At 41.9% G+C, this 24,292-nt stretch overlaps 1 protein-coding gene and 1 pseudogene across 2 annotated transcripts in view; both read left to right on the top strand.

The window, feature by feature from the left end:
* LOC145347601 (zinc finger protein 644-like) overlaps window positions 1–24,292 on the top strand; it is a 128,026-nt gene that overhangs the window by 5,355 nt on the left and 98,379 nt on the right. The window lies entirely within an intron of this gene.
* Window positions 17,551–17,669, top strand: LOC145348705 (5S ribosomal RNA; annotated as a pseudogene).

Below are 24,292 nucleotides of genomic sequence, written 5' to 3'. Positions count from 1 at the left end.
TCTTTTGTGGCACTCTACTCCTGGATACCTCACCTGAGTTTTCACATCTTTATTTGCTCTTATTTTATGTGCAGAATACAGAACTTACACTGCAAAACTGTACAAGTGCAGCCCACTCCCAGTCTGTGCATGTCCAAACACTCCCAAGTACATTGGGAGTTGAAGATTCCATCCCTGTTCTCAACTCTAACGTAAGGATAATTTTCATATCAGAATCATAGAATCCCTACAGGGCAGAAGAGGTTATTCAGGCCATTGCATTTGCAATGACTCTCTGACTGAATATCTTACTTGGGCCTTATCCCTGTAACCCCACACATTCACCATGGCTAATCCATCTAACCTACATATCTTGTGATACTAAGGGCCAATTTAGTATGGCCAATCCACCTAACCTGTACTGCTTTGGACTGTGGGAGGAAACTGGAGCATCCAGAGGAAACCCCCACAGAGAGAAGGAGAATGTGCAAATTCCACACAGTCAGCAAGGCCAGAATTGAACCCAGGTCCCTGGAACTGTGAGGCAGTAGTGCTAGCCACTGTGCGAAATTCTAAAGAAGTGTTGAAACAGAGTCTTGGGATTTATACGCACAAAATGGTTGCCCAGGAAAAGTTAGAATTAAAACTACTTCCACCTGTTGGCTAACTATAGCGCCAGCCTATCTAGGTGTCTGAAAAGCAATACTTTTAAAAAGACACAAAACCTCTAAATGTTGATGCTCAGAGAGACTTTGATGTATTCGAACAAGGAACGCAAAGTTAATATGCAGGTACAGCAAACAATTAAGAATACTGAAGTACAAGAACAAAAGTCTTTCTATAATTGTTACAGAGCTTTGATAAGACCACATCTGGAATATTGTGTGCAGTTGACCTTTTGTATTTAAGAAAGGCTTTATTTGCATTTGAGGTGATACAACAAAAGAATACCAGATTGGTTGAACATATTGGGCCTATGCTTTCTGGGTTTTAGAAGAATGAGACGTGATCTCATTGAAAGAAAGAGTTTAACAGTGTAAACTCTGAGATGTTTTCACCTGGGCGGGGAAATGAGAAATGGGGGCATAGTCTCTTGATAAGGACCAATCATTTAGCACTGAGGTGAGAACGCTATGCCTTATTACAATATGATTCTAACTTCTCTTTGTGTAAATTGTAGTCTGTTTCCAGCCACGTGGATAAGTGGCCCAGAGGGCTTGTGTATTGGAAATATATGCTACCATCATTTCAAAGAGAGAGCACTTGCTGATTTGGGTGCCATTGATAGAATTTAAATTTTATGCAACTTCCTGGAACTGTGCAGCATGAAGGGAGTTATCTCAGGTTTTTCTAATATTTCCCTTGGCTTGAGTGTTTTTTTTACTGAGAAACCAATGCAGCACTCTTCTCTCCTTTTTTAATGTATGAGGATACTATTGGACATATTGTACTTTGGGAATGTCAAAAGCTTTTATAAGGGACAAAAAATATTCTTTTCTTTACCTTAACAATGCACTCTTACAATTATTAATCTTTGATTTACTGGGGTTATGCTTCTATCCAGAAATGAAACATTGTAACCTTAAAGGGATAGTCCTACTTAAACAACTCAGCAGATTAATATGCATCATTATGAAGTTGTATACATTTTACTTAAGTGATGTTTTAAACGGCTGAATGTGGTCTACCAATTTGGCCACCATCTTGTCATTCTAAACCTGTTGATTTCCATTATCTTGTGTAGATTGAAGGATATGTAGTAAATTAAATCCACTGGAGCTTTGGTAACTTCATATGGTACATCTTTGATGGCTGAAGAAATCGATCTGTTTGAAGCAAGTTCTGCCGAAGTGCGGCATCTGAAGTCGTTACTGGGTGTCACTAGCTCGTTCTTGGTGTTGCCTATTGTCAAACCGTTATAGCCACTAATCATCGTGGTTGCAAGTGCTGGCCCATAGGTGATATTTTCATTGGTTAGTGTCTTCCTGGGCACAAGAAGAGATCTTTAGGGTCTTCATGTCAGGCATGCAAGCATCCTTGCAGCAGAGCTTTGGGCGTCCAGCTGGCCATCTGGCTCTGGCTACCTTGCCATACAGAAAATCCTTTGAGTGGAAACATGGTTGCTTATCTATAAATTTACCTGAGCTAGTGAAGTTACCCCTGCTTGATTGTCACCATACTTTGGAGACTTGCCTCTCAGAGGACTACTGTATTTGTGATATCTTTTCATGAGATGTCCAGAATGCACTACAAACAGCAAAGTTGAATGCTGTTGAGCTTCTTTCTTGATAGCTGTAAGCTGCCCATTTTTCACAGCCATACAATGAAGTGCTGAGAACACCAGCGCTTGGCCCTAAGATTCGGCTTAATGATATTCCATGCACATTTTGTGAATTAGGTGGCTGCTTTCCCAATGTGGTGTATTGAGTTCTGCCTTGAGATGGATTGTCTGTCATATGGACCAAAAGCTGAATTTTCTAATCTCTTCCAGTGGGGTGCTATCTCATGTGATTGGGTTGGAGCCATGTCACCCTGTCCAATAACCATAGTTTTCTTGACATTTATAGTTTAATGGAGAACTAGTTTCTGGTGTGTGAGAGACACCCCATGAGTCTTTGTAGATGGGTTTCCCCGTTCGTGGCTAGTGCAACATCAGTAGCATAGAGTTCTCTGAACAAAATGTGCTGTATTTCTGTTGTGTTTTTTTTCTATTCCAAGCCTAACCCACTGAAACACGATAACTGCAGCATCCATACTTATCTGCAATGGGCACTGTACTTGCTTGGTGAGAGGTGTGACATTGCACAGAAAAATAAGTTAAACGTGACAAGAAGATGGCATTCAGCCTTGACTGGGAAGTCAACTACGTGTTTTAAAGGCGTTTTTATTTGATGAATTGACATGGTGGAAAAGTGAAGCTAGCTGAGTTTAAAAACCAGATCAGCTCTGTTCTTATTGGTGGGCAGGTTCAAAGGAATGTATGACGAACTCTAATTTCTAATAATAATATGTGCAAGTTTCTGTATTAACCTTTTTAAACACAACATCAGTTTCTTCACTAACCACTGTCTATCTGTCCTTTTCTGCTCTCCTAAAGTTAGTGACTCTTATTCGCTTATGTGTCTGTTAACGTCAACAGGCCTTAGAGACCTTGCCCAGCAGCCATTCTTCAGATGCGACCTGTGATGGCAGACTGTTCACTTTGTTATGGTAACAAAGCCCAATCCATTTTCCAGCTGAAGTTCTGGGACAGTTTTTTGAAGTGAAAACTCTGATGCTTTCCCTTTTCTACTGAACCAGTTCTGGAGGTGGTAAACCCTGTGTTAGTGCCAAAATTATAGCATTTCAAATGAACTGAAATCTACTAACAACACTCAAAATCAAATCAATGAGCTTCAAAAGCTCAGTCCCATAGACTTGATTCTTCTAGATGTTAAACTGCCAGTGGGCAGTACCACTTAAAATGCAGTCTCCCTGTGGATGGGCATTGCAAATTAGCATTCTTCACAGTACTACACTAGTACAAGTGTTTCAGAGTCAGAAGGTACAAGGAAAGGAAGTCTCAAGCCAGCAGCTCATCCAAAATTCAATCATCTACAGCATCCTGTCCTGTATATCGAACCTTCTGGGTGCAGGTTTGTCTTGATAGTCACCTATGTACCCAATGGAATGCGACCGTACACCCCAGATGATGGATATGAAGTTTTAAGTTTATTAGTCTCACAAGTAGGCTTACATTAACACAGCAATGAAGTTTCATTTGTTGGGGGGGGGGGGGGGTGGGGGTGAGGCAAAGGAAATGTGTGAGAAAATAGAATGAATAGGGATATGAGGCTCCACAGGATTTTGGGGAACCAGAAAAGTAACTAGTAAATAGGACCTCAAAAATTTCTAGATTACTATCTGTAGTGGATACAAAATAGGGGGAAAAGAACAATTGAATGAGTGGCTGGAGAGATGGTGCATGAAGGAGAGCTTCAGATTTCTGAGATGTTGGAATTGATTCTGGGGAAGATGGAACTTGTACATTGTATCCAAAGAGAATTGGGACCAATTAATTGAAAAGATGAATTCCTGGTGCTTTTAGGGAGGGTTGAAACTAACTTGCTAAGGGGATGGGAAGCAGATCTGAGATTAGAGAAGGAAAAAAGATGTGCAACAAGAATTGGGAGAAACAACACTGGAGTAAGAAATAGTAAGGCATTAAGTGAGTTTGGTGTGAGAGAATGCAATAACATTTATATTAGGTGTTCTGTGTATATGTGAAAACAGAATGGTAAGTAGGTTGATGAGCTGCAGGTACAGATAGCCAAATGGGATCTGATGTTGTGATGAAAATTGAGACCCGGCTCGATAAAGGGCAGGACCCAGAACTACATAATGAAAATTAAGTCACTTGGACAAATGTGAGTAAATTAAGAAAACAAGCATGGGTTGTTTTCTAATGGCGATGCAGTGGCAGAGGGCCCCAGAGGCATCTGTGCACAAATCTTTGAAGTTGGTGGGGGAAGTCGAGGAATAAGTAAATAAAATATATGGGATGTAGGCTATATAAATAGAAAGAAGTCTCACAATACTGGGTTAAAATCCCATAGGCTTTTTTGGAACCACAGGCTTTCGGAGTGCTGCTCCTTCAGATGAGTGTCTGGTGATTCTATGATTCCAGTTTAGGAAAGATGTGATGGCACTAGGGAGGTGCAGACTTACAAGGATGGTCCCAGGTAAGAGATTTTCAGTGACAAGATACATTGAGCAAACTGGGCTGTTCTCAGAAGGAAGGTTGAGGGAGATTTAATCATGAGAGAACTGGAAAGAATAGATGGGGAGAAGCTGGTCCCATTGGAAAAAAAAATTGAAAACTAGAAAACTCTGATTTAGGGTGAATGGAGGAAAAGAATCAAAGGTGATGCACTGTATATTGGAGAATTGGTGCTAAAAAGCACAGTGTTAAAAATAACAGCTTTATTTACGGTGGTGTTCACTACATGGTTGCTTCTTCTGTCTGGCAGTTATCATGTGCTAGCGACCTGTGACATCACTTCCAGTGAATACATGAATATATTGATATAGTGCAGCTCCCAAGAATCAATATTAATACTTAAGGCAAAACTTATTTATGCAGTGGGTGGTTAAAATCTGGAACACGCTGTCAGGGAATTGTGGCAGATTTAGTCATGGCTCAAAAAAGTATTGGATAATTATCTGACGAGAAAAGAAATTGCAGGCAAGGGTCACAGGAAACGGGGGAGTGGGACTAGCTGAGTTGATCTTTGAGAGCTGGTACAGACACGATGGATCAAATAGCCTCCTGTGCTATAACCATTCTATATTTCTTTTCAGCTTATTGATTCAAGCAGTAACATGAGAAAAGCATTTGGAAAAGGAATCTGCTTTCCTGTAAGCCATTATCTTTTCCACGATTTTCAAACTGCTACTTTGACAAATGAAATTGGTGCTGGACGAACTCACAAGGTCTGGCAGCATCTGTGGAGAGAGAAACGAGTTCAGTTTTGAGTTCAATATGATTTTTAGGACTGAATTCTGCTCCAGTTCTGAAGAAATGTAAGGCTTGACTTGAAACATTGGCCAGAGTTTTAACTCTACCCTGGTGGGTTCTGACATGAGTGGCATGGTGGCAATAGTGAGGCACACTGCTGCCTCACAGCGACAGGGGACCTGGTTCAATTCCGGCCTCGGGTTGCTGTCTGTGTGGAATTTAAACATTCTACCTGTGTCTGTGTGGGTTTCCTCTGGGAGCTCTGGTTTTCTCCCACAGTCCAAAGATGTGTGGGCTAGGTTGATTGGTGATGATAAATTGCCCCTTTGGTATTGGGGGATTAGCAGGGTAAATACGTGGGATTAAAGGGCTAGTGCTTGTGTGGGATTGTTGTCTGTGTAGGCTTGATGGGCTGAATGATCTCATTCTGCACTGTTAGGGATTCTGCTCTGAGTGGGGTTGGGATGGTGTAAAATTGCACGGATGAGCTTCCCGTCTGGGGATCGTGCCCACCTCAGATGTAGTTTCATGGTAGGGTGGACAGGGTCTCAGACCTGAAGCCCACATGTGCCACTATGACACACACACACACACACACACACACACACACACACACACACACACCCCCCCCCCTCCCCCCCCGCCACCACCACCGCCTCCCATCTCAATTTTTAGGCCACTTGGGACAGTTCTGGCTCACCCTCCCGCACCTGGTACTTAACGTAAGTCATAGCACTTAGCCTCAGGCATGACACTGCAGTATCACTTCTAGCCACTGCAGTACTACTTGTAGCCATTGATGTTTTGGGCCTGGAGTGATTGGCTGAGGGCCCTCCAAGGCAGGGCTGCTTACAAGGGTGGACCTAAGTCCCACTTGTTGTCACTTATTGCTCAATTGAGTATGAAATGGCAGCAAGCCTGTTGGAATTGATAGGATGCATTCCCCACTGACTCAAAGGATTCGCGAGTGTTCGGCTCAGGCCATTCATTTTCTCTCTCTCTCACACAGATGCAGCCAGACCTGCTGAATGGTTCCAGTACTTTGGTTTTTATTTTAGATTGCTTTTATATGACTTTTAGAATCCTATTTCCTCCTGAATTTTAAATCTATTCACTGGAATGTATATTGCAATGGCTGTTGACAAGGACTTAGCACTACATACTTTTATTTAATCCTGTCTTCTATTTTTCTGTAGTTGAAAAATGATTGGAGACGGTAAAGGATGGACTTTGATTTGTAGTTTCTCCTTGCCATCTCTTCTACCCCTCCTCCTTCACCACCCCCCCCCCCCCCCAATCCCCACCCACCCATGCAGTTCATTTGACTGTAAAAACCTTCAAAAGTCAAACCTTGTGAACTTTTCTTTCTTTCGTTGGGCATGAGTTGTTTCTTTCACACTTCAATCATGCTCTCGGGAAGACTAAAAATGGTTTTTTACAACTAAAGGATCACTTTTGCAGTATAATTGCTGTTGTTAGATGGGCAAACACAATAGCACTCTGTACAGCAATGTCCTAGAAATACATGCAAGAGCTTTATTTCCTTTAGTTGATCTATTTTTAGCATAAGGGAGAAAATCAAGGGGAAAGAAGCCAAAAACATCAAGGTAGTCCTTTAGAATATTGCCAAATCTTGATCAAACAAGCAAGAATCTAGCTGGACAAAGTTATGACAACTGACAACTATTCAGACAATTTTCAGGCAGCACTTTTAGTGTCAGTTTCTTAAAAATGTAGTTGAAAGTTTTCAGGATCATATTACTACCAAGCTTCTTTAGTGAATGGACTGTGCACTGTGTAATACTGCTGAAGTGCATATTTAAAATTGTACATCACTGGAGTATTGTGAATCTCAAATATCTTTAAACCAAGCATATGAAATAGCTGCTAAAATTAATTTCACTAGTACTTTAAGTTCTATACAGTAAACCTCTGTCATTTGTGACACCCCGCCCATCACAAATTTGTTTACTTGTACAAATGTATTTGTACATGTAATCTCAGTTCATGGCCTCAGGATCCACTCATCACAGTTTAAATTACTTTCTTCACATTGTTCTCACAAAGGAAGCCATTTGTGGTTTCACGCATTGAGAGATTTCACAGGAAGGGAACCCCTGTGAATGGTGGGAGTTTACTGCATTATAATAGTATTGAGTACATTCATTCCTAAGTATCACTGAAAGAAGAGACAGGTTGAAGCTTTTTGTTGTGCACTCATCAGGACATTTGTGAGAATGCCAAATATATTGTATAAGAGAGTGCTGATTGGTTGGCAAGTTGGGCATTGCCATGGTGAATACCAGTTAACTGATGACTAGTAGTTTGATTATTGGGATTTGTTTAAGTTCAAACCAGGCAGATAGACTCTTGATTTTCCAGGGCAATGCCTTGAACAATGAAGCCAAGCATGGCTGTAGTCAACTCTGTTTAGTTGAAATGGGTATAAAGTGTATACATATTCTTTCAGCCTACAATATATAGGGCTCTCTAATAATTAATGCAGCTTCTAGCATGCATAAATGTGCAATGATTTGGAGGCTGACAATCTTCAACTGATTGTCAGTGTGACGCTTGGAACACTCAGGATTGTTTAGCAAATGTTGTCCAATCCTGGAATTGCATCTAATGTTGGAGCTGTTTTAAAAGACTGTGTAGGTATTTTCTATACTTTGCCAGTTGCAAATAACCAAAGACATGTGCTATATCAAATGGTCTGCTTGTGTTTGGGATGTATGCTTGCATACCCAGCATCATATGGCCTGAGATTCACTTATCAATGTAATAATTTGTATTTTTTTAAGCTTACTTATTAGCCGCAAGTAGGCTTACATTAACACTGCAATGAAGTCACTTGTGAAAATCCCCTAGGTGCGCACTCCAGTGTTTGTTTGGGTACACTGAGGCAGAATTTAGTGTGGCCAATGCACCTAACTGGCACATCTTTCAGACTGTCGGAGAAAACCAGAGCACCCAGAGGAAACCCACGCGGACTCAGAGAATGTATAGAATCCGCACAGACAGTGGTCCAAGCTGGGAATCAAGTCAGGGTCCCTGGCACTGAGGCAGTAGTGCTAACCACTATGCTGCCTGTATGAAGGGCAAAACATCTTTTTGACTTGATAGCAACACCCACTTAGTGGTGAACACCACACATGTTGCTGCCACATAGTTGCTGTGTGAAATGGCTAGTTTTACTTGTTGCTCAAATTTTTGAGATGCCTTACCAGGGTAATTTTGGTAGACTAGGCACTTTTCAGGACCAAAAGTGGCAGCCCTTAGGCCCGTTCATGAGTTTTCCCACAGGATTGCTATTATCTTGGAGGATGGCTTTGATGCACTTTATTTCGGAATCAAGCTTATACGGTCAGCAAGTTATGTAGGCCGTACGCCTGAAAGACTGGTGGATCATATCACATAATGTGCCCTTTCAGTGGTTCACAACAGGCGAGATACTGACTGTACACAAATAGCCTGTGTTTGCAAAAACCAGTGTCCAGCGTTAAATTTAATTTTGCAGTTGAACAACATTTGTCTCACAGTCCTGAGTGTTTCAAGAATTACATTGATGATTTAAGATCATCAATCGGGCTCATGTTGTGGCACGCCTATGCCTCGAAGTTACAAATACACTGAGCCCTTTTTTTTACATGAGAGAGAGCACGTACACAAACGGCATTGTTTCAACTGAACAAAATAGGTGACAACCATTCTCTGTTCATTCCCCAGGGCAATGCCTTGACCCATCAGAACCAACCAGCCTGGTTTGAATTTAAGCAAAGCATTATTGCTGTCAGTCATTTCATGGGTGGTGTGTGGCACAGTAGTTAGCACTGCTGCCTCACGGATCCAGGGACCTGGGTTCAGTTCCCGGCTTGGGGCACTTTGTGTGGAGTTTGCACGTTCTCCCTTTGTCTGTATGGATTTCCTCTAGGTGCTTCAATTTCCTCCCACAGTCCAAAGGACGTGCTGGTTGAGTGTATTGGCCATGCTAAATTCTTCCTCGGTGTACCTGAACAGGTGCCAGAGTGTGGCAGATTTTCACAGTGGGCTGAATGGCCTAATTATGCTCCCATATCTTATGAACTTCCCTCAACATCAACAAAACAAAGGAGATAATCATTGACTTTAGGAAGCGTAAAGGAGAACATGCCCCTGTCTTCATCAATGGGGCTGAAGTAGAAAAGGTTGAGAGCTTCAAGTTTTTTGGTGTCCAGATCACCAACAATCTGTGTCCTCTTTCTCTCTTTCTCTCTTTCTCTCTTTCTCTCTTTCTCTCTTTCTCTCTTTCTCTCTTTCTCTCTTTCTCTCTTTCTCTCTTTCTCTCTTTCTCTCTTTCTCTCTTTCTCTCTTTCTCTCTTTCTCTCTCTCTCTCTCTCTCTTCCCCCACCCCCCAAACTCTCACCAACTTTTACACATACACCATAGAAAGCATTCTTTCTGGTTGTATCACAGATTGGTATGGCTCCTGCTCTGCCCAAGACCGTAAGAAACTACAAAAGGTCATGAATGTAGCCCAATACATCACACAAACCAGTCTCCCATCCGTTGACTCTGTCTATGCTTCCCGCTGCCTCGGCAAAGCAGCCAGCATAATTTAAGGACCCCACGCACTCCAGTCATTCTCTCTCCCACCTTTTTCCTTCAGGAAATAGATATAAGGTCTGAGGTCGCGTATCGATTGACTTGAGAACAGCTTCTTCCCTGCTGCTGTCAGAATGGACTTGCATTAGGTCTGAGGTCGCGTATCGATTGACTTGAGAACAGCTTCTTCCCTGCTGCTGTCAGAATGGACTTGCATTAAGTTGATCTTTCTCTACACCCTAGCTTTGACTCCCAGCGTGTCCACCTCAACCACCTTCCTTGTATAAAACACAACATTCTGTGCTCCCGTTTCCTTCTCAACAAATGGTATGCCTTGTTTGTAATAGTGCACAAGAAACGATATTTTTCACTGTTAATACGTGTACGTACAAGATATAGGAGCATGATTAGGCCATTTGGCCCATTGAGTCAGCTTCACCATTCGATCATGGCTGATTTGCTGCTTCTTCCCATGACCTTCCAACTCATTACTGGTTAAAAATCTATCTAACTTCTCACTAAATCACTGTCCCAGCATCCATCACACTTTGGAGTAGTGAATTCCACAGATTCACAACCCTTCAAGAGAAGTAGTTTCCCTCAACTCGTGTTTCAGATTTGCTACCCCTTAAGACTATGACCTCTTGTCCTAGAAAGCCCCATAAGAGGAAGCATCTGCTCCTTGTCTATTTTATCTGTACCTTTTTTCATCTTGTACACCTCGATTTGATCTCCCCTCATTCTTCTAAATTTCAGAGAGTATAGGCCTAAACTGTTCAGTCTCTGTTCATTTGACAAGCCCCTCATCTCTGGAATCAACTTAGGGAATCTCCTCTGAACCGCCTCCAATGCCACTACATCTCTCCTCAAATAAGGGGACCAAAAGTGTGCACAATACTGCAGGTACGGCCTCCACCAATGCCTTGTATAGTTCAATAATGCTTCCTTACCTTTATATTCTATTCCTTTAGCTATAAATGCCAACATTCCATTTGCTTTCTTTATTATCTGCTGTACCTGCATGCTAGTTTTCTGTGATTCATGAGTGAGGACATCTAGATCCCTCTGCACTGGGCACCCTGAAGATTCTCCCTATTTAGATAATTCATCTTCCTATTTTTGCGACCAGAATGCATGACCTCACACTTATCCATGTTAAACTCCATCTGCCACATTTGGCCCACTCTCCTAAGCTATCTATATCCATTTGGTAAGGTTCTTATTTCCCTGTTGCTACTTACTGACCCTCCTGTTTTTGTGTCATCTGCAAATTTGGCTACAGAGCCTTCTATCCCGTATCGCAGTCGTTAATATAGATTGTAAATAGCAGGGACACCTCATTTGTTACTTCTGTTCATTAGTCAGTCCATCTATCCAAGGTAATAAATTACCCCAAATCCATGTGATCTAACCTTGTGAATTAACCTTTTGTGCTGCACCTCATCAGATGTACTACATCTACAGGATCTCTATTATTCACTTTGCTTGTTACATCTTTGAAGAACTCTAGTAAATTAGCCAAATGTGATTTGCCCTTCCTAAAACCACACTGACTGATGGATAACGTTTTGACTTGACTTTCCAAATTTCCTGATATTGCTTCCTTGATTGATTCTAACACTTCCCCAACAACAAATGTTAAACTAACTGCTCTATAATTTCCCACATTTTGCCCCCTCCCTTTTTTGAATAAGAGCACTACATTAGCATTTTTCCAATTCACTGGAACCTTTCCCATGGTGGTGGAGGAAGTGAATGTTTGTGGGGGAGATGCCAATCAAGTGGGTTGCTTTGTTCATGATGGTGTCAAGCTTCTTGAGCATTGTTGCAGCTGTATTCAACCATGATTGAAAATGAACTATTTGTAGACTTTACTTTTGATATCTGCATATGTAGTTATGGTATTCTAATGGAAATTTTTATTTGCCTGTGCTATACCTGTGCAATTCAAAATATCCACAAAACTACAAAGTACTAATTTTTAAAAAAAAAACGAAGTATATTGAAATTTTTTGGGAATCCTTTTTGTTATGTTCAGAATATATACTTTTAGTGCACTAGAAGTTGTTTTTTGTGCTTTTAGCTCAGTTCTGTTACAGTCATCACAAAACCCAGGCATTTACATAGCCTCTTCAAAGAACAAAAGAACAAAGAACAGTACAGCACAGGAACAGGCTCTTCAGCCCTCCAAGCCTGTGCTGCTCATGCACCCAACTAGACCATTCGTTTGTATCCCTCTATTCCCAGTCTGTTCATGTGGCTATCAAGATAAGTCTTTAAACGATCCCAGCGTGTCCACCTCAACCACCTTGCTTGTGTAAAATACGTCCCCCAACATCTGTGTTGAACCTTGCCCCCCTCACCTTGAACATGTGACCCCCTGTGTTCGTCACCTCTGACCTAGGAAAAAGCTTCCCACTGTTCACCCTATCTATGCCCTTCATAATTTTATACACCTCTATTGGGTCACCCCTCATCCTCCGTCTTTCCAGGGAGAAGAACCCCAGTTTGCCCAATCTCTCCTCCATAGCTAAGACCTTTCATGCAAGGCAACATCCTAGTAAACTTTTTCTGTACTTTCTCCAAAGCCTCCACGTCCTTCTGGTAGTGTGGCGACCAGAACTGGACGCAATATTCCAAATGCGGCCTAACCAACGTTCTATATAGCTGCAACATTTATACTCTATGCCGCGTCCAGTAAAGACAAGCATTCCATATGCCGCCTTCACCACCCTCTCCACCTGTGCTGCCACCTTTAGGGACCTGTGGACTTGCACCCCTAGGTCCCTCTGTGTGTCCATACTCCTGATGGTTCTGCCATTTATTGTATAGGTCCCCCCCTACATTAGATCTGGACTGAGTTGAAGGGAGAGAGGAAGATCAGTAATAAAAGGAAAGATGATTAAAAAACCTTGTTACCATAGACAATTAAACTACAAATTATAACAAACTCTAAAATACAAAGGGCAATGGACATGTGGTGTAAATTCTCAGTAATAATACAAGAACATGTCATTTAGCACAGCAGACCATTGTTCCTCAAGAGCCTCTTACCTCCTTCATTCTTTCTCGCTTGTGCATACCTAGCTTTCCCTTTAAATGTATCTACAGTATTCATCTTCACTTCTGTGAGTGAGTGCACATTTGTTCTTTCCAGTTTAAATTTTTTTCCCGAATTCCTTATTATTGACTAGCTTATATTCATAGCTGCTAATTTTGGACTCTTGTTTCCCCACATCCCACCTCTTCCTCCAGCTCCCACATACTTTCTCTACATCTACGCCATCAAATGTTTTCATGGTTTTAAAAGCCTCCATTAAGTCATCTTTCATCTTGGAGAAGATTCTATCTAAAGAGCCCTAACCTGTTTGGTGCCACCTGTTAGCTGAGTTTACCGATTGCAGCTGTCATCCTTGTAAATAAATAAATTTATATATAGTGTTTCTGTCTGTTTTATAATACAAAGTCCAGAATTGTGCACAGTAATCTTTCAAGTGTAATTGAACCAATGGTCTATTTGTTTAACATTTCTTACAGAGCAGGTTTCAAAAATTTAAACTCCTGCTTTTTGCAGTTTTCGTTATAGTTTAGTCAATCAATGCTGTTACTTTAATGATTTGTGTATCTGTCTCTGTTTCCTTTGCGCCTCTACCATATTTAGGCTATAAAATGAGTTCTCTTTTTCTGTTTTTTTTTGTTTTGAAGCTTTGGTGAATGTAGTCTTGGGGAATTATGTAGGTCATATGTAAAGTATTTTTTTCATTCTCGCATGATATGTGGACATTGCTGGCAAGACCAGCATATTTTGCTCATCTCTAACTGCCCTTGAGAAAGAGGTGGTGCGTTGCCTCGAACTGCTACTGTCCATCTGGTGCAGGCCACACTCAGTCAACCTTGTCTTGATGTCAAGTGCAATTGCTGTCACCTCAGTAGGCAAGCTTCTTTAGAGTAGTGATTGTGGTGTCATAAAACCTATATTTAATATGGAGAAAGATGAGCAATCCAGAGTTGTTTTTTAAAAAAAGCAAGGGCTACTTTGAGAAAATAAAAGAGAGATCCAGCTTGGAAAAATGAAAAATCAGACTGAATGCAGAATGTATAGAGAAGCAAAAAAGGGACAAATAGGCACTTGATCAGCAGCTAACAACAAAAGGGAAATTCTAAGGTCTTTTATGGGCATATAAACAGAATTGTCAGAGGTGGCACAGTGGTTAGCATTGCTGCCTCTCAATGCCAGGGACCCAAGTTCAATTCCAGTCTTGAGTCACTGTCTGTGTGCACATTCTCTCCATGTCTGCGTGGATTTCCTTCGGCTGCTCCGGTTTCCTCCCACACTCCAAACATAGGTTAGGTTGATTGGCCATGCTAAATTAACTCTACTGTCGGGGATTAGCATTTTGATTTTATTTATTATTGACACGTGTATTAACATACAGTGAAAAGTATTGTTTCTTGGCACTGTACGCACAAAGAGTACCATTCATTGAGAAGGAAAAGAGAGATTGCAGAATGTAGTGTTACAGTCATAGCTAGGGTGTAGTGAAAGATCAACTTAATGCAAGGTAAGTCCATTCAAGAGTCTAATAGCAGCAGGGAAGAAGCTGTTCTTGAGTGGGTTGGTACGTGACATCAGACCTTTGTATCTTTTTCCTGACTGAAGAAGGCAAAAGAAAATGTTCGGGGTGTGGAGTGTCCTTAATTATGTTGGCTGCTTTGTCAGGGCAGTGGGAAGTGTAGACAGTAAATGGATGGAAGGCTGGTTTGAGTGATGGATTGGGCTACATTCATGACCTTTTGTTGTTCCTTGCAGTCTTGGGCAGAGCAGGACCTGCATCAAATTGTGATACAACCAGAAAGAATGCTTTCTGTGGAGCATCTATAAAAGTTGGTGAGAGTCGTAGCTGACATGCCAAATTTCCTTAGTCTTTTGAGAAAGTGGAGGCATTGGTGGGCATTCTTAACTATATAGTGTCGGCATGGGGGGGACCAGGACAGGATGGTGATCTGGACACCTAAAAACTTGAAGTGCTCAACCTTTTCTACTTTGTCCCTGTTGATGTAGACAGGGGCATGTTCTCCTTTGTGCTTCTTGTGTAAATATGAGGGGTTATGGGAATAGGGTCTGGGTGAGATCGGTGCAGAGGTGATGGGCTGAATGGCCTCCTTCTCCACTGTAGAGATTCTATGATTGTATTCTACGAAAGTGGGATTTTTTAGGGAAAATCATATTTGGCTAACTTGATTTTTTTTAGATTTTTAGAGGATGTTCGACTAACTATGACATAATAGGCTTGTTAACAAAATTGAAATACGTGGGATTAAACGGTAGTAGCATAGATGCAAACTTGGTTGAGGGAAAGAAAACAGCATGTTATAGTGAATGGTTGTTTTTCAGATCCGAGGAAGGCTCGTGGTGGTTTTCCCTAGACTTTTACTCTTATGTGAGAAATAAAAGAATGACCACAGTGAGGTTAGGGCCAGTCAAGGATAGTAGTGGGAACTTGTGCATGGAGTCAGAAGAGATAGGTGAGGCATTAAATGAATTCTTTAGTGCTCACTAAGGAGAGGGCCATGTTTTTGAGGATGAGTGCATAATACAGGCTGATAGGATGGAGGAGGTAGATGTTCTGAGGGAAGATGTATTAGCAATTTTGAAAAACCTGAGGGTCGATAAGTCCCCTGGGCCAGATGGGATACATTCTAGGATACTTTGGGAGGCAAGTGACGAGATCGCAAGCCTTTAGCTTTGATCTTTGGGTCCTCACTGTCTATGGGGATTGTGCCAGAGGACTGGAGAGTGGGGAATGTTGTTCCTCTCTTCGAGAAAGGAAATAGGAATGACCCTGGTAATTATAGGCCAGTTAGTCTTTCTTCGGTGGTCAGTATGTTAATGGAAAGGGACCATTTGGAAAGATGCAGCTTAATCCGGGATAGTCAGCATGGTTTCGTGAGGGGCAAGTTCTGCCTCTCCAATTTGATTGAATTCTTTGAGGAGGTAACTAAGTGTGTAGACAAAGGTAGAGCAGTTGATGTCCTATACATGGATTGTAGTAAGGCATTTGATAAGGTTCCCTATGGTAAGATCATGAAGAAAGTGAGGAGGTGTGGGAGAGAAAGAAATTTGGCCAATTGGATAAGTAACTGGCTGTGTCATTAGAAAGCAGAGGGTGGTGGTGGAAAGAAAATTTTCAGACTGGAGGCCAGTTACCAGTGGTGTACCACAAGGGTCAGCGCTGGGTCCTCTGCTATTTGTGATTTTTATCAATGACTTGGAAGAGGGGGCTGAAGGGTGGCTTAGTAAATTTGTTGATGACACCAAGGTTGGTGGAGTATTGGATGATGTGGAGGGCTCTTGCAGGCTGCAAAGAGACATTGATAAGATGCAGAGCTGGGCAGAAAAGTGGCAGATGAAGTTTAACCCTGATAAGTGCGAGGTGATTCATTTTGGTAGGACAAACTTGAATGCAGATTACAGGGTCAACGGCAAGGTTCTGAGGAATGTGGAGGAGCAGAGAGATCTTGGGGTTCATATCCACAGATCTCTGAAGGTTGCCATTCAAGTGGATAGAGCTGTGAAGAAGGCTAATAGTGTTTTAGCCTTTATTAACAGGTTTGAGTTTAAGAGCTGTGGGGTTATGCTGCAACTATACTGGACATTGGTGAGACCACATTTGGAATATTGTGTTCAATTCTGGTCACTTCACTATAAGAAGGATGTGGAAGCATTGGAGAGAGTGCAGAGGAGATTTACCAGGATGCTGTCTGGTTTGGAGTGTAGGTCTTATAAGGAAAGGTTGAGGGAGCTGGGGCTTTCCTCTTTGGAGTGGAGGAGGATGAGAGGCAACTTAAGATGATGAGGGGGATAGACTGTTTCCTTGGGTGGATGTAGTTGTTACTTGGGGACATAACTATAAGGTTTATGGTGGGAGATATAGGAAGGGTGCCCAAGGTAGATTCTTCACTCAGTGGTTTGGGGTGTGGAATACACTGCCTGCTGTGATAGTGGAGTCAGACACTTTAGGAACTTTCAAGCGGTTATTGGATAGACACATGGAGCACACCAGAATTATAGGGCGTGAGATAGCTTGATCTTGGGTCTAGACGTAGCTTGGCACAACATTGTGGGCCAAAGGGCCTGTACTGTGCTGCACTGTTCTATGTTCCAGTACTTGAACCACTGTTTTGGTATGTATTATTGACCTGGACTTTGGAAATATGGGATACAATTTTGAAATTTGCAGATGATGTGAAACTGGGAAGCGTGCAGTAAGAAAGATAGTAACACTTCAAGATGATGTCATGGAATGGGCCACATGGCAAATGAAATTTGACACAATTGTGGGGTAGGGTAAATATGCAGACTGCCAAAAGCGGTTAGAGGGAAAGACTGCACAAAGGAGGAGGAGGAGAGAGGGAAAAGAATTCAAAAGAACGGCAAAGAAGCAGCTGAACTATCAGGCTTGAATTGGCCAGAAAGCAGCCAAATGAATGCCTACGGCCACACTAGGCTGAAAATGCCTGATGTCATCTGATCTCGGAAGCTAATCAGACTTGGGCCTGTTTAGTACTTGGATGGGAGACTGCCTGGGAATGTCAGGTGCAGTAGGCTTTTGCTGCCAGCAGAGGCTGCCCACAACACACAGTTCCCATGCTGTCGGCCCACAGGCGGCCAATCTTTTGGCTGCTCCCTCAGCCTGGCTTTACCAGGACATTCAGTTGCTACAGCCATGCCCCTTGGGTGTTGGCTCAGGTGAAATACTGCCATGTGGCTGGTAAAGGTGGCTGAGGGACTTCACTGGTGCATTCTGGGAAGTCAGACCAGCAATATCCACCAAGAAGTGGGAAGCGGAAGATCTGGTGTCTGTGTGGTCTTTGCATTTTGGTAGGAAGAATTAGGAGTGGCATACATGCTAATTTCATAGAATCATAACAGAAATTTTTAAATGTGCACAAATCTTTGAAAATAGAAGGACAGGTTAATAAAATAATTAACAAAACATTTAGAATTCTAGCCTTTATAAATAGGGCAGAAAAGTAAGGAAGTTATGATGGCTGTGATGAAAACATTGGTTTGGTCTCGACTTGAGTATTATGTCTAATTCTGGGCAGCACACTGTAGAAAGATGTGAAGTCATTTGAGATGATGCTGAAAAGATTCACAGGGATGGTTTTGTGCATGAGGAACTTTGGTTACATGGATATATTGGAGAAGCTGGGGCTGCTCTTAGAGAAGATTAGATTTGATGGGGGTGTTCAGTCATGAGGTTACAACAAAGTTTATTGGCCTTGACAATAGCCTGGCTGTAATGTCAACAAAACAAAGAAGATGGTCATCGACTTCAGGGAGCTTAGAGGAGAACATGCCCCTGTCTACATCAATGGGGACAAAGTAGCAAGGGTGGAGAGCTTCAAGTTTTTAGATGTTCAGATCACTGTCCTGGTTTGCTCCCTTGCTCCCTGTGCTGACATGATAGTTAAGAAATGAATCACTATAGTAATTCATTGAGATGAATCTTTTCAGCATCATCTTAAATGACTTCACATCTTCCTACAGTGTGGTGCCCAGAATTAGATATAATACTCGAGTCGAGACCAAACCAATATTTTCATCACAGCCATCATAACTTCCTTCCTTTTCTGTCCTATTTATAAAGGCTAGAATCCTAAATGTTTTGTTAATTATCTTATTAACCTGTCCTGCCATTTTCAAAGATTTGTGCACATTTAAAAATTTCTGTATGATTCTATGAAATTAGCATGTATGCCACTCCCAATTCTTCCTACCAAAATGCCTCTACTTTCTCAGAAGACTAAGGAAATTTGGCATGTCATCTACAACTCTCTCCAACTTTTACAGATGCACCATAGAAAACATTCACAGCTTTCATGCATATGTGATATGGCTTCTGATCTGCCAAAGATTGCATGGGGCAGTACGATGGCATAGTGGTTAGCACTGCTGCTTCACAGTGCCAGGTACCAAGGTTCAATTCCTGGCTTGGATCACTGTCCATGTGGAGTTTACACATTCTCCCTGTGTCTGCGTGGGTTTCCTCCAGGTACTCTGATTTCCTCCTGCAGTCCAAAAGATGCTGCTGCTGCTTCACAGCACTAGGGACCTGGGTTTGATTCCCAGCTTGGGTCACTGTCTGTGTGGAGTTTGCATGTTTTCCCTGAGTCTACATAGGTTTCCTCTGGGTACTAGGTTTCCCCTCATGTTCTGAAAGACGTGCTGGTTAGGAGCATTGATCCAAACAGATGCCAGAGTGTGGCATCTTGGAGAACTTCTCAGTGTTAATATAAGCTTTACTTGTGACTAATAAATAAATCAACAACAACAACAACATGTGCAAGTTAGGTGAATTAGCCATGCTAAATTCTCCCTCCAGTGTACCCGAACAGGTGCTGGTATCTGGCGACTAGGGGATTTTCACTGTAACCTCATTGCAGTGTGGATGCAAGCCTTTGATAAGAGAGGGGATTAAGGGTTATGGGGAGAGGGCGGGAAAGTGGAACTGAGCCACGACAGATCAGCCATGATCTTATTGAATGGCGGGGCAGGCTCGAAGGGCCAGATGGCCTACTCCTGCTCCTATTTCTTATGTTCTTATGTTCTTACTTGTGACAATGAATAAGAAACTACAAAAGGTTGTGAATGTCGTCCAATCTATCACATGAACCAACCTCTCATTCATTGACTCTGTCTACATTCCTGCTGTGTTGGCAAAGTATTCAGCATAATTAAGGACCTCACCCACGCCTAACATTCTCTTTTCCACCCCCTTCCATTGGGGAAAAAGAAAGCCTGAGGTCATGTACCAACCGATTCAAGATCTGCTTCTTCCCTGCTGCCATCAGACTTTTGAATGGACCTACCTTGCATTAAGTTGATCTTTCTGTACACCCACTGTAACACGACATTCTGCACTCTCTCGTTTCCTTCTGTATGAATGGTATGCTTTGTCTGTACAGCACGGAAGAAACAATACTTTTCACTGTACACTAGTACATGTGATAACAAATCAAATCAAAAATGGTGTGTTCCTGAACTAGTTGTGCTTCTAGTCCAGTTGTTCTAATCCAGCTACAATGCTGGCATCTGACTGTGTGAGTAATTGCCTAGGTACGTCCTGTTAATAAAAAGCAGGACAAATTCAACTTGCCCAGTTACTGCCACATCACTTTAGTCTCAGTGAGCAAGGTGACAAAGGACTGACAAGTAGCAATTGCTTGCTAATAAAGTGCTTACCGACTTTTTTTCTTCTTCTTAGGTTTGGGTTTCATTTGAGCCTCTTAACTTTAGACCTCATTATACCAGTTTTGGGTGAAGCTTCAAAGAGCCTGGCTTCCAGAGAAAAATTCCAATACTGGAGTCATTACTAGCAACAAAAAAATTGTAGGAGGCTAATCATATCATATTTCCACCCCCAAGACATTACTCTAGGTATTCCTCAGGGTAGTGTCTGAGGCCCAACCACCTTCAGCTGCCTAATCAATAACCTTCATATCATAAAATTGGAAGTGTGATGTTTGGTTCGGTTCACAATTCATCAGATGATGAAGCAGACTGTACCCACTTACAACAAGATCCAGACAACATTCAGGCTTGGGCTGATAAGTGGTGAGTTACATTTGTGTTACACAAATACCAGGCAAAGACCATCTTCAACAGAGAATATGACATTCAATTGCATGTTCATTTCTGAATCTCCCTCCATCAACACCCTGGGGATCATCGTTGACCAGAAATCTAATTGAACCAGCCACATAAGTACTGTGGCTAGAAACAGGTCGAACATTAAGTAGAGTGTAGTGAGTGACACGTTTCCTGACTCCCCTAAATCTTTTGAATATTTGTAAGGCACAAGGCAGGAATGTGATGCCATAAACACTCTTCACTTAACTGGATGAGTTCAGCTCGAAAGTCACCCAAGGAGCTACCTGCATCAAACTTTATTGGTGTCGCGTTCTTGATCACTAATCCGACTTCGGTGTGTCCCACACACAGGATGCATTTTAGTGATTCACCAAGCCTGCTTCAACTGCACCAACCAAACCCTTCATCTCTAACACCTAGAAGGAAAAGGGCTTCAGGATCATTGGAAACCCTAGCCATTTCTCCAAGTTCTGCACCAAGCTGACTTGGAAATATAATTTTGTTCCTTCGTTGTTGCTGCTTCAAAATCTTGGGACTACTCGCATAACAACACTGTGGGAATAGCTTTGCCATGTTGGCTGCAGCAGTTCAAGAAGTCACCTCGCCACCACCTTCTCTAAGTGGTGCCCACATTCCATGAATAACTGAAATTTGTATTTATGTAGTGCCTTTTACGTAAAACATTCCAAGTCGCTTCATAAGACTGTTGTAAAATGAAATTTGACACCTAAATCCATAAGTTGATACTGGGGGTGGGACCAAAAACTTGAGCATCTTTATACAGGTCGCATAGAAATGGAATTTTGAGAGAGGGGCTAGGGGTGTGGATTCCTGAGCTTGGGCCCAGGCAGCTGTCAGCATGACCATTATTGGTGGAGCATTAAAGTAGAGATGCGTTAGAGGCCAGAATTAGATGAGTACAATTATCTTGAGTGTTGTAGGGCTGGAAAAGATTACAGGGATAGGGAGAAACAAGGCTGTAGAGGGATTTGAAAATGAGGATGAGAATTTTAAATGCAGGTGTTGCCTAAGTGCAAACCTGTAGGTCAACAAACACGGGTAAAGAGTGAATAGAACTTGCTGTGTGTAAGGCTTCAGGCAGCAAAGAATTGGCTGACCTCAAATATGTGGAAAGTAGAATATGGGAGGCTGGCTTGGAGTGTGTGGTAACAAATCTGTTGGTATGGTGAGTGAAATCAGCAAGGAGATGTGTTTTTTTTGGTGCCCTCTTCATACAGGAACAAATACAAAATTTCCCTCTAAGGCCAGATTGATGCTGAAAAGGGTCAGTAACTGATGAGAACTTCAAATTCGGCAGCTTTAGTGCCAGATGCATAGAGCTACAGGAAAGTTCAGATGTGATTAATACCAAGAGTATGAAATGTGGAAATGATCAAATTTGCATATCTATAGTTAAAACAAAATGTTTGAAATACTCAGGTGTCATCGCATATGCAGGGAGAAAAATAATTTAGTGTTTCAGATGGTGACCTCGTACCTAAACTGAAAAACGTTATTTGTATTGTTTTGAGTTCCACATTTGGCTGCTTCATTTCTATCCTATACTACTACACACTGGATTTAGTCATGCACTGTAATGACAGATAAGAAACCTTTTACAACAGTTTACATTTACTAGTAGTTTGACAATTCTTGTAATCTCCTTTTGATGCAAAAGTTTATAGTGATATACCCCACTTATTTTTGATTATATTGGCATTACTTGGCCACTAACTTGGTTGCAATAGTAAATTCCTATTGTGTTTTAATGAGATTCAGATTTGTTGAAAGGACCCCTAAAATCATGTGACATAGTGTATGCTACAGAGGAAAAACTTCATGTAACCAGTTTTACCAGCAATAAAAGCCCCTGTGGGAATTTAGAATTGTGCTGTGGATATTGAAGTTACAGGATTAAATACAGAAGCAGGACTTTCCATTAGGGATTGGAACCATTTACAAACTCCAACCCACTCCAAGGTGAAAGCAATCATAGGTCCTGATTTTTCTCCAAGGGCCAGTTTGCAGATGGCTGAGTAGCAGCAGGTGCAGGAAGGAGACAAGATGCTCAAAATGTGGACCTGATTTAAAGGCACAACAACGGTTGCTGTCTTTTTCAATGCAATGGAGGCAGAAGTGAGGAGAAGAGGGTGGGGGCCTGGCACCCTTAGCAAGTTGCTGCAAGGCTTAGTAATATTGCCCTTGAGGTCATGCTGGAAGTGTGTAAGATGGGATGGGGACCTAGCTCCCGGAGGGTGGCAGAGCAAAGCCAGCCAGCTGAATGAAGCAGATATGGCTGGAGGTGGCATTTCAGCAGCTGCAGTTAGGAGGTCAGGAGAACCCCAAGTCGGTGAATGAGACTTGTTGATCAGTGCATCGCCACTTACGGCAGATCACCGCTCTCTCTTTCCCCTTGCAGCAAGTTGATGCAACTTCTGCAGAATTGCCAGCAGCAGGAATGAGTGGAGGATAGAGGAAGTGAGAAAGACGCCAAGACTGGTGTTTAACCTTTAGTGTGTTGCATATCTCTCATTTTAGAAAAAGCAAGAATGTAAACTGCTACTGTACTAACATATAAGTTAGGAACAGGAATTTCTGCTCACTCAATCCTTCACACCAGCTCTGCTGCCTTTCAGTAAGATCATAGCTGATCTGACTGTAACTTCTGCCTACCCTGATAACTTGTCAGTTTCCCCCGTTTATCGAGAATGTATCTACCTCTGTCTCAAACATTCCTACTGAGAAAGGAGTTCTAAAGATTCACTGCCCTCAAAGAAAATTCTCATCTCCATTTTAAATGGGTGATCCCTTATTTTTAAAAGTAACTCTAATGTCCTTGCTATGTTAGGGATTGTGGGTTTTACACAAAAAGAAAAAGATGTGATTTGCACAGAGTTTCAAAATAAGAAGAGGTTTATTGAAGGATCTGTTGCCTGCAATCTTTCTAAATATATAACATCCCCACCCTTTTACTTCTGTGGTCATGATGACAAATTATACAAAGGATCAATAATACTCTAGATGTGGTACAATGCACCATTAATCATTATGCACAGTCAGTCAGGAGGATGTCTTCCTCCTTGGCTGTATGCAATATTCTGGAATTTGCCTGTCCTTGACCCCAGAAGTGTAGTTTGGAACCTCAATAGACACTTCTTCTCTTGGAAATAATTCTGCATCATCCTCATGTGGTATAGTACCACAGACACAATTATCAGGTAACTCCTATTCAAAGAACAGTAGCACACAGGAACAGGCCCTTCGGCCCACCAAGTCTGTGCCGACACATGCTTCTCTAATCTAATATTTTCTTACCTCTGATTGAACTAAGTCTTCAGTAGTAGTATTCACATATGAGAGATTAGAGGTTGGTCTTCTGGAGATGATTGTGAAATCATTGAAATGATAACAGTTGGTCGGCTTGGGGTCACCAAACTAGTTTACCTTTGGTTTGAACTGTGTCAGAAATTGGACCTGTTTTGCTAAAACTATGGCTGGTACCCATTGCTCATTTGTGGCATAACATTTGATTTTCTTATTGAAATGAACATTCTTTTGTCCTCACTCTATTAACG

This window comes from Carcharhinus amblyrhynchos, chromosome 9 (genome assembly GCF_965287045.1).
Source record: "Carcharhinus amblyrhynchos chromosome 9, sCarAmb.v2.hapA, whole genome shotgun sequence".
NCBI classification, from domain to species: domain Eukaryota; kingdom Metazoa; phylum Chordata; class Chondrichthyes; order Carcharhiniformes; family Carcharhinidae; genus Carcharhinus; species Carcharhinus amblyrhynchos.
This window is presented reverse-complemented; position numbering and strand designations above follow the sequence as displayed.